This window comes from Myiozetetes cayanensis, unplaced genomic scaffold (assembly GCF_022539395.1).
Source record: "Myiozetetes cayanensis isolate MyiCay16 unplaced genomic scaffold, myiCay2020 scf12, whole genome shotgun sequence".
Lineage (NCBI taxonomy): Eukaryota > Metazoa > Chordata > Aves > Passeriformes > Tyrannidae > Myiozetetes > Myiozetetes cayanensis.
Genome location: NW_026086826.1, coordinates 18,228,943 through 18,246,588, shown reverse-complemented (window position 1 = coordinate 18,246,588; position 17,646 = coordinate 18,228,943). Strand labels below are relative to the sequence as shown.

The 17,646-nt window shown below is 39.4% G+C and overlaps 1 long non-coding RNA gene across 1 annotated transcript in view; it reads left to right on the top strand.

Annotated features, from left to right (window-relative positions):
- The window catches only part of LOC126635729 (uncharacterized), a 43,843-nt gene extending 26,197 nt beyond the window's left edge, over positions 1-17,646 (top strand). The window contains exon 2 of the long non-coding RNA XR_007627769.1: positions 1-17,646. This exon is cut by the window's left edge and continues 16,808 nt beyond it. This is a non-coding gene — a long non-coding RNA (uncharacterized LOC126635729).

Genomic DNA, 17,646 nt, shown 5'->3' with positions numbered 1-17,646 from the left:
GGCGTACTGGGTGAAAAAAAATAAAAATAAAGCTTTTTTGTAATTATAGTTATCTCATAGAGTCTACATTTTTTATAGCTGCTGGGGTGCTGGAAATCAGTGTTTGTAAATACTGGTATATTCTGATTTGTTTTCAATCTCAGAGGTGTTTTTTGTCTGTTTCTGTTTCTCACCCCTGGCCACTCATGCAAGCAGGCTTGCCGACCTGCATGCTGAGCAGCTATTGCCTCAGGAAGATACCAGCCTGCATGTGTTACCCGCGGTTATTTGCACGGTACAACCTTCATCTTGTTCCCTCTTCTCACTCTGAGGGATTAGCATCCAAAGAAAACAAAATTAATCTTGTATCAGTTCATCCAGGAAAGTGAGTAGCCAAAATAACCAGAACATTGCTGCTGACAGCAGGGGCAGAGAGCAGCCCTCTGGGGTTGGAGTGTGCTGCGTGCTGCCCACCTCTGCAGCACTGCTCTCAGAGGTACATGGTTTCACCACGGGTTCTGCTGTAACGAGACTCTCCTGTGCTCACAGAAAGACTCACTTGCTGGCTCGTTCTTTGCCCCATGCTCCATGTGGTAGTGCCGGTTGGGACTCGTATAATACTCACTTGGATGTATCTATTGCTTTTCTCCATATGTCTCGTGACCATCTGTGGACTGATGAGGAACCACTCTGTTCCCATTTTACTGATGGAAAAGGAGAGATGTTAGGAGGCTGAGTGATCTGTACAGGATGATACAGCAAATCAATGGGAGAAAAAAGGATCAGGCCATTCCACATAGGAGTGCCATTAACTGCCCCATGGGCTTCCTGGGGAAGGCATGCAGGTCCCCAAAGAGGCCGCTTCCATTGCAGGATTGTTCCTCCATTATTTCTGTCAGATTATTGCTATGCACAGTGGAGAAATGCAAAATGTATTATTCATCTCTCCTACTCATAAAATCAATACCTATCAAAATACAAATACAATTTAAATCAAAGGGCACTTGTTGAGTGCAGATCCTACTAATCAGGTATGATTTTCCAACAATTTCTTAAATTATTTATCCAAGGGATGGGTAGCAGGCCCTTTATATGTCCCAGAGTGAATATTATAAACCTCTTGTCATGATACAGCAAATGTGAAATGTAGTGCAATGTGATTTGTAAGCTTGATGAACTAATGTAATATCAATAGACATCAATAGTGTAAAAAAAGCCTGTCTCATCATAACATCTAACAAGATATGTTAAAAGTCAATATAATCTTGTGAAATGGACACATATCAGTGAAGGTTACAAACTTTGTTGGTAGAAATCAATTAAAAATGTAACACCCACCTGCTATGGAAATTACTAAACACCATCATCTAGAAGAAGGTTTATATCATGCATGGACATCCACCATAAAAGCAGCTCCCTTCAGGCTGGCTGTAGCTCTGTAAGCGATTCCACTGTAATATATAGCCTTTTTATTTCTTATGCTGGTATTGCTTAATTTAGCCTCATAATCAACATGCAGACAGTATTTAATTACATTTTTAAAACCTGCACAGAAAAGAGCCAATGGTTATGAACATTTTTGTGTACAAATTCGGAAGCAGCTCTCCTGTAAAACAAAAGGTTTCCAACTGTCAGGCAATAATGGAGATCAGTTCTTCAATTTTTAATCCTAAGGATTTTTCTTATGCAGCTTCTTTGGATCTTAATTTTCATACTATACTCCCATCCATACAGCAGATCTTAAGTTTCCATCACACCAGCACACATCAAGTGAAAATTCTTGGTCCCATCAAATAGATGTGATATCCTGTCACTGAATCATTTCAAATCAGTGATTCAAAAGAAAAGTATGAAATACAAGATATGGTTTGTCTCCAATTTTTAAAAGACAGTGATAAAATTTTCACTTTTTAAGCATTTTGCTTTTCCTCTTGTCATCTAGTGGTAATTTAAAGGCAAGTGTAACTTTGAGTCCAAAACGTAATACTTGAACATGGAGGGAGGTACTGCGACTTGAAGGACAGCGATTTGTGAGGGGCTGAAGTAAAACCACGAGAGTAATTCAGAGCTTAAATTTTTAACTTGGTGCTTTCCTCTGTAGCCTTAATGGTGATCAGGCTCCCAAAAAAGCCATCAGAAGCCTGAGCAAAAAGCTGTAGCGGTCCAAAGTGCCTGTGTGCTTCAGCTGCTGCAGGCAGCCTGTGATCATACTACACCGTCGGTAGTACGCGAGTGCAATTGTGCAACCAGGGATGCAAGGCAGAGCTGTAATTCCGAATTTCATGGCATTTTAAAGCACGAGTGAGAATTTTAATGGTATTTCAACCTTCCTTATTAGTTGCACAATAAGCGTTTTTCAGCCAGTGTTCTGCAAATTCCTTCCTGGTGATCTGCAAAAGACACGGTTTGAAAGTCAGAGCGTTGGAGGTTGAATGATGGGTGTGTGGAAATAGATCAGTATGCCTGAGCTGATGGGAGGAATAAGGGATTCTGAAGAAGCACTGAGTTAAGATAACACTGGGTAATAAGGATAGTAGCAGAAAGTAAAAAAAAGTATGCCATGAATACCTTGGATATACAGGATAAATTCACCTTTGATTATTCAGCTGTCTTGCTCGTATTTATGTTGATTTTAATTAACAAAAGTTTGTCTGGCAGAGTGCAATTCCAGAGTGTTTGAGTTAGAAGACAGCTGCATCAAGTGAAAATAGACAATACTACATTTAATGTTTTTCATTTTCTCATTCCATTTAAATGTGAATGAGTTATCTGGAAGGAGTATCAAACATGCAGATACTGTTTAGTGGTATATTCTTCTTATCTTCATTATTTTCTTCTTCCTAGTGTCTTTCATAGATGCTTAAAAAGCTCATGATTGTATACTTGATTGTATATTAGTGACTGCAAAGGTTACCTAAATTAACACCATGGACTAATTTTATTTTAAATGGAGGGTAAGACCACATCTGTTTTAAACAGCTTTGTAATATGCCTTTTGTGAGTTCAAATCAGATACAGTAATGGCCACTTAAGTGAGCTCCTACACACATAACTACTTATTTGCAGTAGTGCTAAAAAATGCATTATAAAATCACACTAGCATTTTGGTGTGCTGAAATACATTCCTCCTCTCTTCCCCTTGAAAATTCATCCCTGTGTTATTGTTTTATGGATACTAAAGAAAAGCATGTGTTCTTCCCCATGGAGGATGTGTTATTTACTGTATAACTGTACTGGCTAGATATTTTGCATTTTGCTTGCATCCCCCTTCGAAAGAGACATGACATTTTTTCGTAGCTGTAACTGACACCGTTCTTCAGCCATGAATTTTTATAATTATATAACATTATGAATACAATTGAGGTAATAAAAGCAAAACAAGCAATCTAGATAATATATCCATATTATATTCACAGGGTACAAGTGCATGGTTTTGCTGTAAATCACATTGATTTAGGAAGAATATAGTTTGGAAATGATCTTGAAAGACACCAGCAGAGGGGCTATACCTTATATATGAGCCAACATCAAATAGCTCACTAAATAGGGCAATATGCCTTTTTCCACAGATGTCCTTTCCAAAGATAAAGGTATGTACAGCCCGCAGATATCTGCAGTGGGCACACTGAAAGTAAACAAATAGACATGTGTTTATTTGACAGTTTTCTAATGTAAATGTTTTTGTCTTAAACTGAAGAAGGATTAAAAGAAAACCTTTGCAGAATAGCTTCTCCATCATGGAGCTAGGGTGGCAGAGGACTGCAGCAGTGCTGCCTGGCCTCTGTTGAGGTGAAATCTGTTCTACACCAGTCCTGTGAAACTGGAAAATGCAATCATATTTATTTTTCAAAGAGGGAGATAAGGCATGGACAGAAACCACAAGTCTTCTCTGCATACATAAGAGAATTCTGTAAAAGCTGAGGGGTTGAAGAAAGCTGTGTGCAGGCCTTGGCTAACGCCCTAAACCATTAAACCATCCTCACAAAATCTGTGTTTCCAACTCTGTTGCCACTGAAATCTGAAAGCAAACATTAGCCGCCAAGAACATAATGCTAATTAATTGCCTCAGGAGGACACAATTCCCAAGATCTAATGAAAGATGGAATCCAGCTCCCATATGTCCCATTTGATAGCCCAAGAAAACATGCCCACATTTTTCACAGAAACAGTGACAAATGTCCAACTACTTGTCTCTCAGTTGAGTATAACTAATCACCAGGCCCAGAGATGGAAATGGCTGCTCATCAGCACCCAGCCTGAAACACCAGCCCCAGGATCTGTCACTGATGAACCATTTTGATTCAGTGTTGAAGGCTCTCAGGAGGTGAGAGCTGAGCACCAGAGCACCTCTGTTCTGTCCACAGAACAGCATTACCTCTGTCTTGCATGCAGCTGCCATGTCACATTGTTAGTTTATTAAAAACAAAAACCAACAAAACAACAAAAAAAGTTAGCAGGATGTCATGCTCTTGACAAAAAACTGGGGAGAAGACAGAGGCATCAATATAGATGTAGTCACAGATATGTTCCAGGGCTGCTTTGCTGTGCTATAGGCTTGTTCTTGCTTGAACTTGAAATTCCTGTAGATTGAATGTATATGCCAGAATGACAGTGGTGTGTAGCCCCAGGGAAACATCAAGGGCTGGAGAGCCTCAGCACTCCCTGGAGAGGCAGGCCTGTCTGTCTGTGAAAGCGGAGCCCTGTTTTGAATGGGGATGTCCTATCTCCATGCGGCTCTAAAGCATAAGGAATTGTTCAGCTGGCTTAAAGACATGATGTTTCTTTTCAATATTTATTGCTCCAAGGATCCTTACATGCACGAGAACATCGTGCACTCTGTAAAGACCAGCGTCCTGCTGTGGCTGTACCCATGGCTTGCTGTGTTCAGAGACACGCAGGTGCCATCTCCACTCAGGGGAAGCTGGTCCTACTTTGCTGGTGTGAGGTATTTAATGTCATTCCCAGGTTCGTTTGAATAGAGTTGAATAATCGGCTTGTTGTACCCAACCCCACCACGTGAACATCATTCGCATGTCACAGCAACGGCCCCAACCCAGCTCCTTTGCTCAGAGGATGGTAGGGTAATCAGCAGGACTGTGACAGACCTTGGTGTCTAATCCTGCTCTTTTGAGCCTCCCCTTATCCACCCAAACATCATTAGTATTTGTTAGGTGGTCAGTTTTTGGAAACACACAAAATTCTCACTTTGCTCTTTTTCCTTTTAAATATGATGCATATGAAACTGCTAATATAAAAAGAGTATTTCAACACCTTGTTTAGTAAAAATGGGCACAAGGAAAGCAGGTACAAATTGCACAGCAAATTTTCAGCCTAAATATTGAAGAAAATATGTTTTATTCTTGTCTATCCTGAAATTAAAGAGCAAAAAAAAAAGGGAGGTCAAGGTAAGTAATTGTAGCACACCATCTATTGTGTATTTCCTCAAGATCTTTCCAGTCGTACAGAATAATGACATTTCTGAACTTCAATAACTTCCATGCAGAAAGGTACATCATTTTGACAAGACTCAGTAAATCATTTAAAATCATAAGGGCTACCATTATGCAGACTGTGTGATAGAGACAGGGTATTTTTCTGCAATTGGTCGTCGATTTCACTCCAGATTTTAGGTGACATAAAGCTCAAAAGGAGCTCCTGGTACTACTCTCCCAGAGATGAGATCAACACTTATGAGTACCTGTTTTGATGACACAGCTCAGAAAATTGAAGGGATTATTATTATGGAAGGACCAAGGTGATAAGTACTGTGTTATATATGAATAACTGTCAGTCAGACAAGCCAAGCAAGGTCATAATCCATTATATTAATGTCATAAATGTTACCATAAACTGACATCAGGATGGTAAACTGGAATTCTTGCACTTTTTAAAGTGTTGCCGTTCTTAAATGACACTGTGTCCTGGAAAGATGAGCATTAATTTTTCTCTCAAAATAAAGGACTTTGAAGGTTTTCAGCATAACAGAAGTAGTATTTCAAACATTCATATTTTATTTTAAAGAAACTGGCTGAATTGTCTCAGCAGTGTCCAAGATACCATGAACAGGTAAGGGAGGAGAAACCAGCAACCCAATAATTTCTGACTATTTACTGTCCCCCATTGCTTTATTTGAACTGTGGCTTTCACACCTGCCTCTCTGAGGCATCTCCAGGCCTCTTGCCCACATACTGGAGTTCACTCCAGCTAGGGACATGGGGAGCAGCAAGGTAGAGGTGGGAACTCCTGTCGTTGCTGCTGACCACCCCAAGCCAGGACACTTCACCCTTCTGCAAATCACTCCCCTGACATTAATATTTTTTCCAATATCAAATATGAACTGAGGAGATACACAGGAATGTATGACAGTGGAATGAGAGAGTGTAAATCATATTTTATATCTTTTGTGGTGCTGAGCATTTTCCCACCCACAGAGAGCAGGCAGCTCAATGGATGTCACCAGTATGTGGCTTCTCTGAATTCATCCCAGGCTCCTAGAGGAATATCACCAGGGACAGAGAAAGCAGCTTACTCTCTAATGAGACTTTCTTCTTGCCAGCACCACTGGATGCTCCATCCATTGCTGACCAGTTAAGAGCCAGGAAGAAATTACTGTCACCTCATGTAAATCTGTTTACAACATAGACTCCCAAACGAGAGTAAGGGAGGTGAACTCTGAGCCTATCCAAAATCAAAGCCTTGTGTCCACATTAGCTAGTGCTACAAATTCTACAAATAACGGGTATCACTCTGAAATGTGGGTGCGTTGGAGGTGAAGCAACTAATCAGTTAACACTGGGTTTCCAGTTTTTGGGGTAATGGAAATGCAAGAGGAATTTAAGGTGAGTTTTCACATCCCACACAGAGGCCGAAAGAGAAAAGCAGGGTAAGTACTTCTGGAAAGTGCCATGCTATATTTACTGGCCACATCAGATCAGAGCTGTAGTTTTATGTCAGATTTAAAATGCAACATGGCCAGCAGACTCATGCTGATGTATGGTTGTGATAACATTGACGTAGGCAGGAGACAGCCACCAGTGAGTCACCACACTGCTTCCTCCAGAATCTGGCTGTCTACGGTAGGCATCCCATTGCACTGCTGATCTAATCTGGCTTGTAAATCAACCATCTAGTCTAGCTTGTACAATCTACAAATAAGCCAAGTTTTTACTATGCAGGTAAATATTCAGGGTGAAACCAATATGGGCTAACTTGAATGGTATAAATAACTGCAAATCATTACCTCAAATGAGAGCATAATGCCTGGAACCACAGGCAGGAAAATACATTTACAGACTATCAAATTATCTTGGGATAATAGTGCAATGCTTTTCACTGCTGTACTCTGTGTTCTTGCAGCTGAGTGAATAACATTACACCTGGAAAAGTCTCCGAATTTCAAAGGGAAGAGATTTCATAAGCAGACTGCTTCCACAGGAGAGACTGCCTTTTCTGTGTTATTTTAGGGGAACATTAAAAAAAAAACAAAAGACAAACCAAAGAAGTTATTTTTTTATTACTCAGAACTACATAGAATAACACCTGATGATAAAGAAAACCTTTAGACAGTTTGCCTTTTTTATACTATAACCTGCAAAGTGCTTCCTTGTTCATATGAGGTTACTTCTCTCTGTGATTGCAACAAAATTCTTTTGATCAAATGTGTTTTCAGAACTGGCAAAACAAAATCAAGCTGCTATAGCAGTTTGCATGCACAAGTGCTGTTTGAATATAAAAAATTTTGAGCACATTTTTAGAGAAAAAAAAGTGGACTTTGAAATTTTGGATCTAAAGCTATATATGTACATGCCATAGTGCTGTTTATGATGTCTGTAGATGTATATGACGCCCAAAGTGCTTTTTGGATGCTCCAAGGTATATCAAAGAGCATTAACTCCAGCACACCTGGGAATGTTCCCAGATTCACTTATGAATGCATATTTCTTATATCCTGTATGTTAACTATAGTTAACATATGGAAAAAAACCTTAATATTGCCTTGGTCATGGAGAATAAGCCACAGAGTAAGCCTATTAGGTGAGTTTTAGCATCTACATTTTTCTGTTCACATCTGCTTGCCTGACATATGTAATCTGCCTGGATGTCACAGTTTACATCCTATTTTCACTGGAGGATAATGAAACTTGAGCGGTGTCTTCATCTCCTTCCCGGTCTCTCCAAGGAATATTTCTGCTTGTCTGCTCCTCCTCAGCAGCGCTCTCTGGTGTGATCCTTAGCCAGTCCTTTATTAAAGGGTAGTGCATGCAAGGCTTGAAGGAAACCATACAATTTATCATTGTGCAAAATGGGTGCAAAACGTGTTACTTCAAAGACAGTAAGAAAATAAAAAGTGGTGCAGTAATTTCCTAACCTGAATTTTCTGTACTTTTCTCTCACAAAGCTCTGTCATATCACTATTTTAGCAGCACTCACTCAGCGGTTGCTTTCTGAAGACTTATGTTTCTGCTTAAGTCTTACAAAACTGAACTGTAGGCACCTCAGTAATTTTAGAATAGCTTAGTCTGAGAGGTAAATTAAAATTACAGAAAATTAGACCATTTCTAATGAGATGGTTATTACACTGAATAATGATGATTATTAGTTCTGCTTAATAAAACTGTCATCCAGTGCAAAATATATATTAAGGGAAATTACATTACATTATATTTCTATCAACTCAGAAATTCGGTGTGTTGCTTTCCCACAAACCATGGGCATAACAGAGTGTTAGACAGGGCTTCCTTTTCCTAATAGGATCAATCATGGAGCTTTCAGAAGCAGCCCTTTAAAGCCCTGATCTAAAGCCCATTAAATCTAATGTTATGAAGATTTCTGCTGACTTCTGTGCCATGTAGATCAAGACTTTGCTGAAATGAGCAGTGTTCTCTCCTATTGTCTTTGCTAAATACCCAGACAATACTACAGTGGTGACTATTTGAGAGTATTATTAGCCTACTAAAAGCAGAAAAACTTGTAGACACACATTCGTAGCCCCCTTACCTCACTGAGGTAAGCATTGCTTGCCGACTCACCTGCTGTTCTGTTCTGATGTACCTGGCAAATTAGGAGATGGACTCTATAGGATGAGCTACACTTTTTATTTCCAAGGTGACAACAATGAGGAATATTATCTATTGGCTAAAGTGGAGATCCTGCTGTAAGAACCTCAACACCGAAGCCCCAGACACTTAGAGGTGAGGCAACTCCTCAGGAGCCTTTTGGCTGTCCAGAGACACAACTGGCCAGGAAATCTGAGTGCTCAGCATTTTTTGGTTTAAAAGCAGGCCCAATATCAAATCTTGCCTTCAGCAAGGACTGCTGTCCTGAAGAATGAGACCCATCCCTCTGGGATGGTGGCTCCCTGCCTCTGTACTGCCACATCTCTATGGCAGTAAACTGCCAAAGGGGAAGGAAGGAAGGAGGGGGGAAGCCAAGAGTGTGTTTCTGCTACTGCACCTTCTTTGTGTAGGTTTTAATCTAAAAGGATGTTTTTTGTGGAATAATTTGATATAAAGTAAGCCACATTTTTCTTACAGAAAGGCGTCTTATTACAGCTACAGTAGCAGTGTATTTTATAGAGTCTGAGGGAGATTAAATAAGCAGCAAAAACTGCATGGCTCAATATGCATCTGTGCAAACTGACCCAGTGAAACCACGGCACAGAGGTGATTGAGTCTACCTGTGGTGCATGTTGAAATCTGGAGAAACACAGATTTTGCCATATAATTTTATTTTTTGAGAGCAGTATTGCTCTTACAAAGAGCAGTGTATTAAATGAGAGTAACATGGTTAATAAGTCATAGCACATGTGGTTCTAAGGTTTTCATCATGCTTCGAAACATTTACTAATCAACAAGATTTCTCCTCTTATGAAGCCCGTTTTGTAGAGTTCCATAAACCAGGTTCAACAGGCACAATTTCATTAGCATTATATTGTTGCCATGGTAATGTGGTGCCAATTCAATTGATGGGCTTTTCATCCTGGGCTTATTATAGAATTGCTCTTCCTGTCAAAGACACATCTATATGGAAACAGCAAACAGACCTTATTATTGGAGTACTAGCACAAGATATCATCATATGCTAATTTGGATAGGAATGTATCACGTTATTGGCACCAGACCCAGAAATCATCAGAGACAAGATAGAAGTTACTAAACATCATACATGGCAAAGTCACACTCCAAAATCAGGAAAGTTACTTGTATTGTTTGCTGTAGTACCTGAGTTTGTATTGCAAAAGAACTGCTGTAATCATTCTCCGAAATGCTGTTGGGAGGGCACAATGCAAATGGTAATATTAGAGGAAACAGAAGCAGTAACATGCCCAAGAATAAAATGTGAGCTGAAGATATGTTGGTCCTTCTCACGTTTACATGTTCTGCAGCGTGTTTTGGGGAAATTGGTACCACCATGTTTTCCTGATCTGTAAAGCCATGATAATAAACCCTCTCCCCCTTGCAGAACACCTGGTGTATACCAAATAGTGAGTGATAGCTGGTACTGCTAAATATTGTTATTAAGTGAAGTAGCAATGTTTTTAACAGCTCTGGGAAAATACACTGTACAGATCTACTATTTGAGAAATGCCACTGGGAGAATCTGGACTCACACAGGGAAACACAGGAGAGTTGGCAGACTGAGCAGGTAACAGTGGATATGTACTTATGGAGGAAAGATACATCATTAAAAAATCAAGACAGTTTGTAGTTTTTAAAAATAAAGAATATTGTAGGCTACAGGAGAAATATCTGCAGCAATCTGAGCAAGGAGAGCAACAATACAATATAAGGCAACAGCAGGGTGGCTTGTTTATTGTATGTTAAAACATTTTCTTATGTATTTTCACTGTTTTTTGATGATTGCTTCCTATTTAAATAGGAAAAATCTTTTTCCATCTTGACACATAATGTTCAATCTGTCATTTCTTAGCTTAATCATGTTGTGTCCTTTGCAGCAGCAAGAGTAAATTACAGACAGGATAGTATTCGGTATAATCAAAGATGTGTTCCATTTTACATGATAAGTTTTGTCTGATTTACAAAGGCAGTATCTTCTCCAGCTGAGTGAGGAAAGAGAGACCTTCACTCGCAGATAAAAAACACTCAGAGAAGAGGCTTCTTCTCCATTAGGAACCTATTGTTCATACAAAGAAAACCCAAACTATTGTTACCACTATTATCTATTTATTTAGTTTTACCGTGATATAACCACAGGACCCAGCTGAGTCTGGGACCTACTTGTGCTAAGCACAGCAAAACCACAGAGTGCCACAGCCCCTTCTTCAGACGATTTGTAAACTAAAGAGCCATAAGAGAGACCAGAGAGGATAGAAAAATAGAAGAAAACACAGCTGAAGTGACTGAAGGTCAGAGAAGAAGTGAGTGGCAGAAGAAGCACAAGTCTCTCTACCCTCCGCTGGGTTGCCTGCCCTGTTGGGAGAAGGAGGTATTTGGAGATATCCTCCACCAGATTCTGAGGATTCACACTCTAACTTATGCACACAACCATGCTTCACCCCCTAATTTCAATGGCTGCATCTGTATTGCTGAGCAGAGTCAGCCTGAGGCAAAGCTTGAAGTCAGCTGTGAAGCCCACCCATATTACCTATTAAAACACCTCCAGGCTGGCTCCAGGGCAACCCTGTTAATCCTCTCAGGGACAAAGGCTCAGGGATACCCTATGTTTTTTAAGCATGTTCAAGGGCACCAGGGTCAGGGTACCTGCCAGAGAAATATTAATGGGTTTCAACACCATAACTGAAGCAATAGGGATCAGGGTTTCTTCCTCTGAGGTAGGGACTTTCAAATCCAAACCTGAACAGATGGAGGGAGGCGGAGGAAAGAGAGGAGGTTTTGGTCACAGGAGCAAGAAGTCAGTTTGTACCAGAATTTGCAAGCTTTGATCAGGAAGCAATATGATGTCTTAGATTAGGAAAGCATTGGTTTGGAGTTTTTCTTGGTTTCTCCTTCTCTCTCTCTCCCTCTCAAAAATCCATATAATGTAAAACCGTTAAACTCTGGGTGAAGAGGCATTCATCTTCTGATCGGTAAATACTTCCTTTCACTGTGTGGTGCCTGCTGACTTTACTGCTCTTGCAGGCTTTTAAAATGCTTCCAGGAAATCTCATTAGATTTTAACTTTAATTTTTTTTTATTAAGGAATATGAAGAGAGTTTATAATAATCTCAATTTAACTTTTTAATAAAAACTGCAAATAATAGGCTAGCATAGATTTGATATCATACGTATACTGCATAAAAATTCTGATTTGTAGTAAGATTTGTTAGCCAGGGGTTTGTTGTCATCATAATAATGAATATAAAAGCTGGCAGCTTTAAAATGGCAATATTACAGTAAGCCTACTTTTTTTTATAATGGTTTTGTGTTGTGCATTCAGTATTGATGAAGATTAAGATTTAGCATGCAGAAGTAATATCCATTATGATGGGACTGTCCACAGTGAATTGAGTAGGACATTTGCTTAATTAAAAGTATTTATCTTAGATGATTTAAGAAATATGTCCTACTACTGAACTGATGATGTAAATTAGTTTCTTATAATCAGTTCACCACTGATGACTCCTGATACTAAATAGAAGAAGTAAGGTAAGAGCTAGAGGAAAGTAAAAGATGCCACTGTCTGAGAATTTAATAGAACTTTGGAAATAATGATTAATTAACACTATGCCATGAACAGGAAATATACATTATTACACCCCTAATGCAAAGCACCTAAACAGAGCCCTAAAAGGGTGCACTTCTAGCAGAAAGTTTGGAAATAAAACCATAAACAAACACCCAGATTCCCACTCCTACCCACTGGACCTCTGCCTCAGAGGCACTGGCATGTGGGGAGCAGAGCTTGAGGATAAGAGGTGGTAGAGAGCCTGGGGTAGGGTGAAGCCCTGTGGCATGGTGTGGGGTGGCTTGTGGGGTCTCAGTAGGGGCTGTCCCTGGCTTTAGGCAGGATGCTAGGGAGCAGAACTACTGCCACTGCTGAATTTGTGCAGAGTGGAGAGCAAGGCCAGAGAAACAGAGAGGGCAGGAACTGGTGTGACCTGCTTCTCTGGGTGATTTTAAATCTGTTTATAAAGACATACTGGGTAGTTTTATAAAAGTATGCTGTATGGTTTAATCTGTTGTACAAACATAGTTCTAAGGGAGAGTCCCAATGGCTGGAATGTTTCAACCTATCTCAATGTTACAGCTGTACAGCCTAAGTTTTGTGGACTAGCCCATCTTCCTTCCTCACCATGCCAAATGACCCACGGAAAGCTGTAGATCTTCAGTCTGTGGGGACAATCTAACAACAGCAACTTCTGGGGTGCTTCTACAAGGTAGGGCCACATCTAACTCTGTCAAACCGTCCCATCAGCGCAGGTGTGCTGCTCACATGAAAAGCTCGTGACTCCCACTGCAGAGACCTACTTGTCTGCTTCTTGGGAAACCTCCTGCCTGCAAAGCTACCCCCTGAGACAACTGGACCTTCCATCAGCCAGGCCGAGAAATCACTTGCTGAATAGTTTTGGCTGAGGTTTTTTGACAAAATCTTCACAGATAGAGCCAAGAAGACAGGCAAGAAATATTTCTATTCTTCATGCCACAACTTGTTTTTTCATTATTTCTTCTTGTCTCCTTTTTACACTCCAGGCATTTTTTCTTTCTACATAGGCTAATAGGAAGAAATGCTGTGCCCTACTTCAGTCATTTAATTTAAGTAATTTTTTTTTTAGTTCTAATTATGAGCATTCATATAGCCTGTGACATTTACTGATATATGTTACTTTTCTGAAACACTACAAAAGTATCTGGCCTATTCTCTGCTAATGCTTAGATGACACTTTAGGAACAGGAACCACCACCCTGCAAAGGGCTGGGCATGTGCACAGGGCAGGAGTTGTCAGTGAAGTGTATCAAATCTGGTTTTGATCTGTTCATGTAATTTTCCAGGTGAGCCTTGGACTCTGCCTACGGTCTGTGCTCCCAGATGTCAGCCCATGATGGCAGATGGAGGGACATCCGGAGCTCCGCATCCCCCAGGCACTGCACTGGGCATTTGCAGCTCCCGGAGCTGCCACACGCCACGGGACCCTCAGCTGCCAGATGCCTGACCCAGCTCGACTGCAGGTGGAGATGTGCTGGGGCTGGCTTTGCCCTGCTTGCTGCTGCCTACACGCCTTATTCTTCTGAGTTATGCCCCAGCCCCTTCCTGTCCCGTTGTGCTGCTGCCTCTGGGCTGTACTGAGTTTTCAATTATCACAATATACAGTGGAGATGCCACGTAAAACAGCCAGTGTTGCTGGAGCACACTGAACTCAGTAGAAACACAGTTAAATAAAAGTAATACTATAATACCAGGAGGCTGATTGGAACCACAAGATACCAGTGTCATATCCTGTGGCTTTTATGTTGCTAGATGTAGATTTTAGCCATTAGAGTCTAGCTATCCGACAGATAACAACCAGAGGAAATAGGTCTGGGTATCTTCAATTGTGAATAACTGATATATAGTTGCCAATAAATGGAGGACTTGGTAAACTGCTAGACAAAAAAAAAATATTTGACATACCTACAAATATAATCAGGCATTTAATATGGGGTAGCATCTAACTATATGTAACTTAAAGAAACTGCCTGATTACACACAATACATTTGAAAGTGGTACATCAAGAGAGCTCTGACTTCAGACAAACAATGTGTAGTGGCACTCTCAGCTCCAAATTCAGGCAAGGAGATAAACAGCAAGTGTGGGTCTCGACTTACGTATTTGTACCAGCAGCAACAACCTCACAGTTGATATCATTATATCTATGTGGGGGTAAAATGCTATGACAAAAGAGGAAGAAATAAGAAAAAAATACAGTAATGTCAAGTTTGCTTGTTAACTTTTAGAAAAGCTCAGCATCTGGAATTTTAGAATGTGTTATGCAGACAAATGTAAAGAGAGAAACACATTAAAAGTGTGTTTTTCTCCAAAGCAAAATGAAATAAGCATACAGAGCAAATTATTATATTTAGTACTCTCAGGGCAAATTCCAGTTGAGGATTGTGAAGTAATTTCAAAATATTAATGAATTAGCCTCACAGCTAGCTTTCAGGTAGATAATAATGATAATTATTACTACAAATAAATTTTATTTATTATCATTCTTGCTCCAAGAAATGAACATTGATGCATAGAGAATTTATGTCTTTGTCCAAAGTCTGTGTTTTACTACTGTAACCATCCTTCTCCAGAACTACTGTAAATTAAGATTATCCTTTTCCAAATACTGTGTGTGATACTATTCAGTTTATAAGCTCTAAAAACCAGCCAACTGAGCTTCCTTAGGAAACAGTGCCAGTGAACATCTCCATTTGCATTTGAATTCTCAAGCAGCAACAATCTTGCTTTACAAAAAAAAAAAAAAAAAAAAAAAAAAAGAAAAGAAAAAAAGAAAAAAGGAATCATGAAAATCCATACAAAATCTGTCAAGGCCCCATCTGTGACTGGGTATCAGAATATCACTAAGAAGCTCTGAGAAACAAAGTTCATTCCAAGTCTAACGCATAGTGTTATTCGGTCAATGAAATTAATTGAAGTCGGGGGAAATGAGGGCACATACCATGAAAAACTCTGTTCCTCCACTGAGGGTGGAAGGAAAGCAGCATCACTGCTGTGTATGTGGTCTTGGTTTTGGTGCATGTAGCCCTGTTGAAACACTAAAGGTTTTATAAGCCAAAATAATCAGTGTGCTCATGACTCCTTTTGATAGCCAGGTACACCTGCTGCTCCTCTGAGGAGTATAAGGGAATGAGTGATCTCTGGACTTGACAAGATGAGGACTTAGATTACATATGATTGTTGCAAAAACCAAGCTTTCATAGCCAGCTACCTGAAGTAGTATGGAAACAAAACTCCACCCTGACCTTGAAAATCCTCTACAAACATATTTTTTTCCTTCTGAATGGGAATATATAAAGGTTAGGGACACTTATTTGTTGGCTATTTATATATCTCCTCTTCAGGATCTGAATCTTGCATATTAATGAATTAACTCCAGGAAACAGGAGAACCAAAACATTAACACCATTCTAATGCACCGTATTATTTTTATTTTCCTTTTTTTAACTGTTGGAGTATGCAAATGTTCAGTTAACTGGTCCTCATGTTTTCTCTTTATTGAATCGCTTTCACTACAGCAAATAAATATTCATAAAGAAATGTGGACAATAAATCATTTCAAATAGTTCAAAGCCATTTTCTTTCTAGACTGCATATATTTTCAGCTGTAACTCGCCTTTAATATTTCATTCAAAAGACAGACTTGTAGAAGGACAATAGAGATAATGTGTCAAGTAGTAATTAAAACAGGGAGTAATGATTAAAACCATTTTGATCTACATTGTGCTCTGCCAGATTCATAATCTCTGTTTGTTAGGATGACTTTCTACTTGCTTTATACAGAAACTCAAAATAAACTTCTGTTTGAAGACACTGAAGAAAACAAAGGATTTTGACCCTGAGCTTGTGGGTCCAGAGCCCTTTCCAGTTCTGGAGTTTAGGTATATCTTCTGTACCATCCTAGCAAGATAAATGCAAGCAGGCACTGTTCCTCCTGCTAATACTGTGACTTCTCTGAGAAGTAAATCCAGATTGCAGAGCAGAAGACAAGGAAGGGCCACCCCAAAGTGTACAGGTAAATGTAACCCATCTCACAATTTAAGCTAAGAGCTTCAAAAGAAATGAAAATTAAAGGTCTTGTTAGCTTATACATTTAGCAATCTTGGTTCAAATCCAAGTAAGAATTGTGTTCCTTGTCTCATTGTATATTTTGGTATTCATAAACATATTTCACCCAAACTTATCCTCTTTCCTGATTTGTTGCTGACTTTAGGCCCTTATTCAACTTACATACAGACTTAAATAAATTGATTTAGGAAAGCATTCCTCTTTGTGTTTAATCCTGGGTAGACATTCAACTTTGAAATCAAGGGGACTTATGAACAGCCCTGATCTTGGGGTCTAAATGGTTCCCAAATCAGTGCACTGATAGAAATATATTGGAAAAGATACTATCCATGTCTAATCAAAGTTTTAGTCTCTAATTTCACAGGAAAATACCCAAAGATAACACATTATTCTGCTCAAGAAATTCATTTTATAGCATTTACTACAAAGCCTTAATTCACATTTTCTGTTTATGCCAAAAATACCAGATGAACAGTGTCAGTTCCTTGATAGCGTATCTGTAACATTCTTTAAATGAAAAAATAAAATATAGGAAAAGTGCTGGCACAAAGGCATTCATCATTACTTATTGATACCTTCTCAATTGCCCACCACATGGCAATCCCTTGGAGGACAGGCAGATGAAAGGCAAGGCAGAGTAGTTCTGAAATCCCATGGATTTGAAGACAACTGCATATGGAATACCACATGAAACTTCTCCCTAAGTACAGCATTTATAAGGGCTGCCTGCCCAGTTTATATTTGGAATTTTGAGTGATCACATATTTTTATTACACAGTGAGAAGAGCTAAAAACATGAATGTTTCTGGTATCATAATGTACATGTTATACAAGTGCAATTATGGCTAAACCTATGAGATTACAAGAAGCAGTTGGTAAAATAATTGATGCTATGAATCTATGAAATAAAATAGTGTTCTTACTGTTCTTAAAAA